The sequence below is a fragment of the Protopterus annectens genome, chromosome 10.part0 (assembly GCF_019279795.1).
Source record: "Protopterus annectens isolate FY-2018-M chromosome 10.part0, PAN1.0, whole genome shotgun sequence".
Lineage (NCBI taxonomy): Eukaryota > Metazoa > Chordata > Ceratodontiformes > Protopteridae > Protopterus > Protopterus annectens.
The window spans coordinates 57273626-57285291 of record NC_056744.1 but is presented as its reverse complement, the minus strand read 5'-3'; positions in this window follow the sequence as shown (position 1 = coordinate 57285291).

Here is an 11666-nt window from a genome sequence, read left to right as displayed (position 1 = left end):
TGGTTTGTGTTTTCTATAGTCAGTATATGTATCCTGTGTGTTTTCAGTCTTTTGGGATTCAGGATTTTGAGTTTTCAGGATTTTGGGCTTCCGGATTATAAAGTTCAGGATTGTGATATTTCAAGATTCTGAAGTGAAACCATATATGTGTATATATATATATATATATATATATATATATATATATATATATATATATATATATATATATATATATCTAGGTCTACTTTGGAAGCTCAAAGTTTCAAGACTTTGTACTTCATATGCTCGAGACCATAAGATCAAAGTTTTGAAACTTCAGATGGTTTAAATGGAGATTTCTGTACAGTGTGGAATGGGAGATTTATAGTTATCTTCACTGTAGTGCGATCTCAGAGTTGGTATATTTAATTAGCATGGGGTGTGAGGGGCATAGGGACGCTTGCCCTCTGCATAAACTTAAAAAAAGATTATTTTTTATTTTTTTCTAATTGAAGTTTTGAACTTTCAAAACTTTGATGTTATGGTCCTTACAATATGAGGTTTGAAGTTTTGAAAGTTTGAGCTTCCAAAGTAGATCCTTAGATATATATATATATATATATATATATATATATATATATATATATATATATATATAATTTATATATGTTTTTTAGATAATAAGATAAACCCAAATCTGTTTGACAGCTTTTATTCTGTGCTAAGCATTCAGTATTGCTGCAGTACTCTGACCATTACTAGTGTGTAGTATTCCTTACTACTGCACTATTTTTAAATGACATTTCTTTGTTGTCATATGGACAACTGTATGAGCAACAGGTCTCACATAGCACATAGGTTTGGTACAATGTTGATGTATGCTGATGTATGCTTCTTTGTTAATACATGAATCAACCTTGCTCTTCTGTCATGTGCCCATAATGCTCTGCTTCATATGTGATTATTGCACACAATACTTGTCCTTGCAATGCATGTTAATCTATGTTACATACAGCACAGCATGTTTGCTGCCTTGGTCTGCTATGTTATATTTGCAAACACTGCACATAGTCATGGCCCTCACACATGTGATGATACTGCCATGCAGAATGTGCTCACTAATCTGGAGCCACGGGCCATTAACAATTGTAAAAAAAGAAAAATAAGCAAACATATAATGGAGTTTATGAGCATTACAACTAACAGACCCAGTTATATCATCTCTTAATATAACCTGATCAGTACACCTACAAGCTTCACTTCTCACATCCACAACTCCCTCATTTTTGTATACACATGCTTATCTGTATTATTGCCTACTGACTCTAATAATTATGCTTTTTACATACATTTGCTTATCTACTATGTTGAATTCATGCATTTCATTTATGTACATCTCTGAATACATCTAATTTGCATCACAAATTATTTACCTACTGTTTAACTCTCTGGTCTTGTATTAGTCCTGCCCATTTGTACTTGTATATTGCAGCATATCCATCCATCCTCAACTCCTTTTCCCATTTTTGCACATGGGGTCAGGGTGTCCCTTCAACAGTGACAACCATACAGAGCCAAGGTTTGCACCACTGGATGGCTATATCACTACCTAATACTACTTTATTGAATATATGTAATTTGCACAGCTGTATTGAATATGCGTAGAACTGCATTACTGTAAATTTCCTATACTTTTCATTATGTTCTTATCTAAAATATATCTCTGACTGAATATATGCAATTATATTCTACTTTGCATTCATCTCTGTTTAACCACTTCCATTTGTTATATTATTGTGTATTGTACTTTTTCCCGGGATTCTTCACAAAATGGGCATCTGGCCAAAAGGTCAAATCTAATCAACAAATATATAAATTAATAAAATAAGCAAATTCCTTCAAGAATATTTTAATTGCATTCAACTTAAAGTGATTTTATGTGAAAGGTCATGTAGTAGTTCAAGGCATCCCTCAACTGTCCAGGTTTGCACAAAATGCCCAGATTTTTGCCTCATATTTTTGCCATGTTCTTCATACAATTTGTCATTTTTTGGTAAATCACATACTAAATAGTGACAGCCATTTCAGTTTCAGACTTCATATCCTACAGAAAATGCATGCTAACACTAATCCTACTATTCTAAAACTCTCTAAGTTTATTAGAGCAATATTTAAAATGTGTTTGTATTTTTGGGCATTTGTCACCCCATTATTTTAGGCTTTGTCCTTATTTCTTGCACTAAGAGGCTGAGATGTTTGGTTCTAGCTAATGCTAGATTGCAGACTAATCTGCTAGTGGTGTGTTTTGACTGTGACAAGCCCTAGAAAGTCTCTCTTTCATTGGCCCTACAGTCTAGCCAATGAAAAAGTGGAAACCAGAGTTGTCTGATGTCAAAGCAGAGAGGTTGCATATTTACAATGTAAAATCAGAGATCTCTGCTGAATGTGGAGTGATGGAGAGTTATAGGCATGGTATAAAAGCTTGCATGTATCAGTAATGCTGAGAACTACACCTAAGGTAGTTTAACTTCTGGCAGGGTCTTCCAATATAGCCAAGTTTCACCTAATGTACCCAACAAAGACAGACCACTCATCCTGGGCAGCAGTAGTTAGGGATAGAGTTGGTGGTGGAGGATCACATCTCTCTGACATCAGCAGCAACATTAACATTGAAAGAAAGACCTTGCCATCTACGTCTGCATTTTCCCATGGAAAGTTTTTGAATAGTGACATTAAAATAAGTTTTGACATAGTGCTGGAGGATGTGCTTCTTAAGTCAGAAGGCATCTATGAATTACTGATGAAGAGCAGAAGAATCTTCAGAGTAAAGCCAGCATCTGTCATGCAGCAGAATTAAAGTGTTTAGGTGATCTAACTGCTGAAGCTACTGGGCAAGAAATGAGGGTTAAAGGCTGCAGAAAATTCCTACATATTGGTACATTAAACATCCAAACAAAGAACCAGGGAAAGCTGTTTGTAGTCAAGAATGAAATAGACTATAGTCAACATGAGTTTTAGTATTAGTGAGCTGAAAGTTACTGCCATCAGTTACTTTGAATCTGATAACCACATGATTTGCTATGCTAGAAATGAAAGACAAAATAGAAACAGTGTTGCATTTGTAATTGAGAACAAGCTTGAAAGAACTGCAACAAAATACAGTATAATTGGTGAACTCTTAATATCTATTTGTATATGAGATGCGCCCATTAACAATGCCATAATCCAGATAGATGTGCCAACAACATGGCAGAAGAGGACAAAGGCGATCATGTCTATCTACAGGTAAAAGCTGAAATTAAGAGAACTTGTAAACAAGATATACTTGTACGCATGGGTGACTGAAAAGTGAAAGTTGGGAATGAAGAAAATCATATGTTTGGAAAATATGAGCTTGGTAACCAAAGTGAAGTAGGAGAATGATAGAATTTTGTAAGACAAACATCCTATTTATTTCAAACACTTTCCTTCAGCAGTATAAATGATAACTGTATATATGGGCTTCGCCCTATGGAGTGGCAGAAGTAAAACACACTGTGTATGTGGAAGTAAATGATGGAAAAGCTAAATAACATCAATATTTATTACTGGGCTGCAGTAGTACAGATCACCAAATATTAGTTTACCAAATTAAGATTAAGCAGAAAAAAAAGCCAGTCAGGTATGTAATAAAGTATGATAATGAAAATACACCATTGGAGGTCAAAGGCTGCATTACAAATCATTTTGCAGTATTAAATACAAATGGCAGAGAAACAGACGTGTTGATCTCTGGAAATAGTGGAAAGCAAATATGGTAAAAAATGGGTGACTGATAAAACTCTAGATACTGCTCAGACATGTAGAGGAGCTACATTCAGAATAGAAACAGAGGAAGTTCATAGTCAAAAATATTAATGTACTACAAAATGAGACAAAGAAAAGGCTTCAGCAATAAATACAAGCAGAATTGTATCTGACTCATCTTGGGTCCATTGCCACTCCTCCAATTTAGCATCCCTCAACATTAAGTTCAGCAGAAAAAAAGTCCCTTCTTAGACTGGTGCTTCTCGGGGGGCGGGTAATCATTTTCTACAAATGCTCTGCTGTCTCCAATTTTTGATACTTTTCTCTTCTACCACAATTTTGTCAGTATCAACTCTTTCTGCTGGTATGATTGCATCTTTACTAATGTAGGTCTTGGCTGCTTTCTCATGGCCAAGCTTATTCTATGTATCCAGCCTTTTGTTATTTGAGTTGTTATTTGAGTTGATATATTTCTTTAATGTTTCATTAATTTTATTTACCTCTGAGTACATTTGATTTATTTTTCCTGTAAATTACTTGAAGACAGCTCTTAAACCAAAGGTGAAGTTTGAGCTGCTGCAGGAACCTTCCCAGCCACTTTCTATTAATCTTTTCTGGTTGATTTTCTTTCAGGTTCTCCAAATTTCTTATTTGCTGGCATCCAGGCAGTATGCCTACTAGCCAGTAACTGAATTTTACCCAAATAACAGTTTTAATGGTAGACCTCTTTCTCAGTTTCTGTTTTTACACTTGAAGAGCTGAAATTAAGCTGTTGATCAGTGAGCAGCCATCTTGGAAGTCCTCTTCTCAAGATTATTAAACAAAGATTGCAGTCATACTATTGGAACTAATGGTGATTAAAGAGATAGAAGCAGTGTGTAAAGCTTTATCAAAGGTAAAGGCTAAGGTATTTTTATTTGAACTTATTCCATGGATTGCATCTCAAAAAGCTCTTTACAGCATCCAAATAATTTTCACTTCCTTGTATAAAGTGTGTATATTCGCCTCCTTTACACAGTCTATGTAGAAAACATTAATAGTCACCTTAAGGATACCAATACTAACAATGCAAACTTTTATTTCTACTTGAATCATTTTAATTATTATATTTGTTTTTGTTCATATACATATGTTTTGTACATTTGCATGTTTTGTTTTGTTTATGTTGACTTTGCAATGCTTTATAACTGGGTCATAACTGAAAAGGGTCAATAGACCAGCTCACTTACCTGGCAAATAGATTAAATCAAATGTATAAACTGAGAATTGTCAGACATACAAGCTAGATTCCGGAAAGTGAGGGGAAACAAGGGACATCATCTTAGATTAATTTTTGAAAAGAGAAAATATCAAAATAATAGCATTGATCAGAGCAAGGCCATTGTCTGTGTAAATCATGAAAAACTCTGGGCCATATTGAGAAGTATGGGCATATCAGAACATCTAATAGTTCTCAAACACAGTCTTCGAATCAGAAAAGAAGCAGCAGTTTGAACAGAAGAATGATAAATTATTTAGAATGAAAGTGGCATGCTCTCCCTATATCTTTTAATTTATACATATCAGAGAAGCAAGACTGTATGAAGAAAATCAAGGTGTGAAAACTGATGGAAGAATTACTAACAATCTTTGCTATGCTGACTAGAGCACATTACTGCCTCAAAGTAAAGATTTTCTGAAGCTTCTGCCGATCATGATTACGTTACAGCATTTTGGAATAGGTTTGTACCTCAACATGAAGAACACAAAGATCCTGGCAACTAGGAATATCAATACATTTATTCTTGATGAGAAGAAATACGAGTAACACACAACTTCAGCTTGCTTGGACCAACAAACAAATATGAAATGATAAGCAGTCAAGAAATACAGTGAATAATTATTTTTGGCAGAATGGCAAAGAAGGATTTAGACAAGACCTTCAAGGGCAGTGGTATTTTTTCAATTGAAAATTCAGCTTGTCAAAACTATGGTATTTTCATAATGTCATATGGCTGTAAAAGTTGGTCAAGTGACGAAATAATACATAAAATGAATGTCTTTGAATTACATTGTTGGACAGAAACACTATATATATATATATATATATATATATATATATATATATATATATATATATATATATATATATATATATATATGTACAATAGACTACCTAAAACAAAATGCCTAAAAATTGTAGGAGATAAATTCTAAGCATTCCCCAAAAGCTGTCATGACAGGATTTGAACTTACATACCCAAGATGTATTATGAGAGAATAAAGTTCATTAGAAAAAGAAACCATTATGCTTGATAAAGATAAAGGTCAATGATTAGCACACACACACACACACACACACACACACACACACACACACACACACACACACACACACACACACACACACACACACACACACATATGTATATGCATCTTATTTATAACATTTTTAATTTCAGTCAGGGGATCAAAACTTATTTCTATATTCTGGGCAGTCCCAAAATATATTCTACTGCCTGAAGTCACTGCATGTAGGACTAGGGAAATAACATCATGGCATCTTAGGACATGCACATGTACAAGAAAGTAACTAAGCTGCCCATGTACAGTAGAAGCTTGGTGCATAGCAGATCACTCAGGTTCTCTTGTACTTCAGTCAGTAGACTAAAGGCAGTAGGTGCTCAAACCCCTACATGATGGGATACACAGATGGGAAAGAGACAGGGAATATCAAGGGGACAACAGTTTTTGCATACAGATACCTCATTAGATATTAATAATCCTGAAGAAGTGCAGAACATTAAACATGGGAAGGCTGTTAACGAAAAAGAGGTTTTTGAGTTTAGTGACAACCCTAACATTAACACAATTAACATTTAGATTTCTGATGAAACTAAACTTGACAGTAGTAATGACATCTGACAGCAGTCCATGTTGACACTAACAGGCACGCTGCACAATTGTTGAAAACTAAAAACACATCCCAAGTTATACTGAAAACCACAGGCTGCTTCAGATCTATCAGTCTTCTTGGGCATTCTCCTCTTTAAATGTCTTAGTTAAGAACTCACAATTCCATGACTACTAGTAAACAGACGCACTGATGCCATCATTTATCTTTCATCAGCATAAGGTCAGGCTTGGTTCCTGAGCAGGCTTTCACAATCAATGAACATTCTGGGTAGTTATCTGCCAGACTTGACAAAAATCTTGTCATGTGTTTCTTGAAAAAATGTGTCACAGTCCACAAACCTGGGAGACACATTTCTATATTTTTTGTGTGGAAACCATCTCACTCTGGCATAAAGATGTTTGAGCCATGTGAAAGTATGGGTGATAACAGCACTCATAGTGGTTATGTTAGGAACTTTATTGTCAATACAGAAAAATCAAGTGCAAACAACATATTGGAACAAAACAGTCAGTCTGTTTTGCCTGGTAAAATTCTGTGCAATGAGTCACAACACGAGTCATCAGTGGCAGTGTTAACTCAGGGGTGATATACATGTGGAGCAAGGAGTTTGCATGTAACTCTACAATGCCTGACTAACCGGGCCATCATAAAAGGAATCAAGTCTAAACTTTTTTGTGTTAGATGATTTTTTTTTTTCATATTTAATGGAAAGAAATTCTAAATTATAACTACACTTTTAGCAAACCATTTTATCATTTTTAATTATGCATCTTTTACCTCTGAACAGATTAATTCTAAAACTTTTTCAATTCAGACCTCTTTTGCCTTTCTTTCACCCCAGATGGCTACCATTATATGCATCTCAGATTATTTAGGACTGTTGGTTGGTCAGAAACTTAACTTTAAGTGTTGTATTGAATGGACTTTTGCTGAACTGAATAGAATAGTGGTCTGTGTAAGGAAAGTGACAGGTTACATAGTGCAGCAGAAATTAACCCTATGTGGTTTCCATAGTCCACAACCTGCCAATGAAACACTTGTGTATTAACTTGCTCCTCACCTGTGCCAGTTAAGTGCAAGAAATTGTGAAACATTTGGAAAGCTAGCTGGTTACTTCGAGTGCAACTGTGTGCGATCACTATTTTTCATGGAAGGTGCAAGTTGTGCAGTGAAGAGTGCCTATGAGAATGATTGTGGCTTCTGTTATAACTCTGTGGTATTGAAACCTCTCTTGTTGTTGGCAACAATCTCAATGTTGGATAGAATCCTTCTTATGCTATTTGACAAAGTTGATTTCTAAACTGTTTTTTGTATTTTTGATGCAGGATTGATTCACAGGTCCATGCCTGTTACTTTCATAAAAAAAGGAGCCTAGACATTTAAACTTTTTTCCTTGCCTGCCATTTATCAGTCTACTAATCCAAATGAAATATTCAAATAATATATCGAAGTGTTATTCCAATGCATTTCTTTCCTATCACATGGTGATGAGTTCCCATAGACTCCCACAGCCAGCAGCTTAACCATAGCACTTGCATAATAGCCTACTCCACAATAGTGCTGAAGAAACTCAGAAGTTGTGAAAATACCGTCAGCTGCTTACTTTGAGTGTGCTTCCAGTCCTCAGTGATTTGTCAGAAAACCACAAATTTTATGAAGAACAGACCAAAAATATGAGGCAAAAATCTGGACATTCTGCAAAAATCTGGACAGTTGAGAGGTATGCTCTAATGTTATCTGCTAACACCACTCTCTGAGCTGGGTTTTGGTCAAACCATCCCTTGTCACTACCAATATACTGATAAAGAGTTATATATTCTCCTCTTTCCAAGATATGCTGCTTATAACTGTAATGTGTTTGCAGCTATCTCTTGCTCTTGACTGGCTGATTCAGAACTTGCATGTATTTAGTCTCTACTATATGATTTCTGTTCTATTTCATGTTATATGTAGTTGTTTCATGGTTATAAGCATACAATGATGCAAAGATGCAGAGTTTATGATATGATATGCATAATTAAGCAATTATCAGTTCAACTGTTTGCTAATAGTGGCTCACTGGACAATGATATAGCATATTCTTATTTGTATATTTTCCCTGTGTTACTCACTTTCAATCCTTTGGTATCCTCATATTTCTTTGCATACCATGTCTGCAGGGTGATGCCTGTGTCACATGTAAGATGACTGTACTTTGGGCTTTCTCTGTTATGATGCATGTTGCTATTTACTGGTTATACAAGATTGTAAGACTGTAGGAATGTATGAATGCAGGAATGTAGCTCTTCATAGCATGGTTGTTCATTATTACTGAAATTTACTCACATGCCAATATCAATACATACTTTCTGTTTTTGTTATTATGATATACATAGCCATTTTTGGTATGAAAAGGCATGTTTTCCTGGTAACCCTACTTTACCTGAACATTAAATAACACTTTATGACATGTTAAATTTGTATAATCTTGTGTGAAGTTGTTCTTTTATAAACAAGTATACAGTTCTGTGTTTCGTAACTACAAGTAATTTGTTTGCTGTTACTGGCTTTCATAATGTCTGGATGTCATTTTATGACATTAATTTGTGTGTTTTTTTTATCTTATTTTGAGCATAGTGATTTACTTATAAATGACGCATAATCCTATGTCTTCCTTACTTTTTAAGTGATTTGTTTTCTACAGGGAGAAGGATTATGCTGGCATTTATTTATATTCCACCAAAAACTACTGTTATGGAGTTTAAGAAAATTTTGGGACAAATAATCAGCTTTTAGCAGGGAATATTACTTATAGGTGAGGAATGGAACTTGGTTTGCAATAGTGAGGCTGTATTAGGGGGACATAGAAGGGAAAATATAACAAAAGAGGATAGATTCCTAAAGAATATTATGAAAACGTTATGAAAATATTTGGTATGGAACATATGAATTCGGTAGTAGGAACTCGGACAGAATTTACATATTATTTCACTAGATACAATAACTGGGATAGACTGGATATAAATTATATTTCATAGTAACATGTGCATTTAATTGAATGCTTTGACACACATCCAGTAACTATTTCAGATCATACACCAATAAAAAGTAAGATAACATGCAGGGTATTGAAGGATTTGAAGGAAAATGAGATCCTGTCACTTTTTTTTTGTTAAAAAGAGTAGAATTTAAGGAGTGGGTAGTGGATATATTTGAGAACTATTTCAGAAGGTAGAATTGTCTTCAGAATTGATAGCTAGTGAGTTGGATAAAATGAAATGGCATTTAAAAATAAATTAGAAGAAAAGAAAAAAAGATATATGAGGAGTAATAGGAATTATTTAGGGGGGCTAACAAAGGTTAAAGTATTACAGAGTGAGGGGAAGTTCACAGAATAAGAAGAGATGCAGCTGCTGAGTGCTAAAGAGAAAACAGGACTATTTGGATAATATGCATGTGTTTGGAAAGATTACTGTTTAGCAACTATTTTTGATAACAACTCCAGAGCAAAAAAACTTTTAGCACAATGACTTAGGCAACAGAAAGTCACAAAACCTAGGTAGCTTATAACAAGAAAAGTAAGCAGAAATTCTATAGAGGTATTACAGATATTTCAGAACTTTTATGAAAAATTGAGTAAAGCAGAGAATTGTGGAAATCAAGAAAAGCATAAATGGGAATATTTTTGGAAGACTTAATTATTCCAAGGTTGGAGGTAGATGAAGATCAACAAATAACAGTTAAGAAAGGAGGTGATGAGATATGAGCAGTGATGAATAATCAATCTGCAGGAAAGTCTTTAGGAACAGGTGGTATTCTTATGGAAGTTTGGAAGTTAGGAGGGAAGTACCAACATCTTGGAAGAAAGCTGTGGTGGCTGTAATACCTAAAGACAGTAAACACTCATCAGACCTAGCTTCATATAGACTCATTTCAATTTTAAGTCAGGTTTATAAGTGTTTATGTGTATAATGGTGAAAAGAATGCCAAAAGTGGTACTAAAATTGATAGATATGGATCCAAAGAGAAGCAGACTATAAGAAAATACTGCTGCTCTTGGAGGATGTTGGTGCAGAAAAAGCATTCGACAGAGTAAGCTGGAATTTTATGAGTAGGGCAATTGAAGTATTTGCATTCCCTGATACAATAATAAAGCTAATTAGGAGGATATATGATGGACTGGAGGTAAGAATTAAAGTGGGATAGTTAATCTCTTTTAAATTATTTTTGAAGGGAGGAACCAGGCAGGTGTGTCCTCTTTTCCCTTTCATATTTGCTTTATATTTAGAGCCATTGACAAAGAAAATAAGGGACTTGGAAATTCTAATTGGTATGGTAATCAAGAAAAGTTGGATTTATTTTCAGATGATATTATTTTGTACCTGATAAATCCAGAAAAGGACATGCCAGTGCTACGGGACATTCCGAGACAGTTTCAAGTCTTTTCAGAATATAAAATTAATGAAGATAAACCAAATTCGTTCAGCAATACCCATATTTATGGGAACACAATAAGATGAAGGATTTAGGTGGATGGATTAAAAATGGTTATGTTATGGCAGGTAAGAATATGTGGAAAGAGATTAAACAAAAGATAATACAAAAACTGAGAACATATAAGCTCTCGTTTATGGATATACCTAGTGAGATGCAAACAGTGAAAATGGTTTTAGACCCTTTAGCTTTATATACAGAGCAGGCATACTTTTGCAAACCAGAGGAGAAATTGTGAACAATAACTAATAAAGACTGTTCAGTTCCTTTAGTTTTATATAGAGGGCAGGCATATTTTTATCAACCAGAGGAGGCAATAATTAATATAAAGTTGAAGGAATTTATCTGGGAGGGGAAGAAGGCAAGAGTTAAGTGGGATAAGTTGACCCTTCCAATAGAAGAAGGTGACTTAGGATTACCCAATATGAAGAGATATTTTAGAGCTACACACTTAAGGCTCATATATATATATAACACAATCAGTATTACTCATGGACAGAGGCAGCTCCTAAATGCTTTAACTCATGCATGGGTCCCTTCAAATTATCTA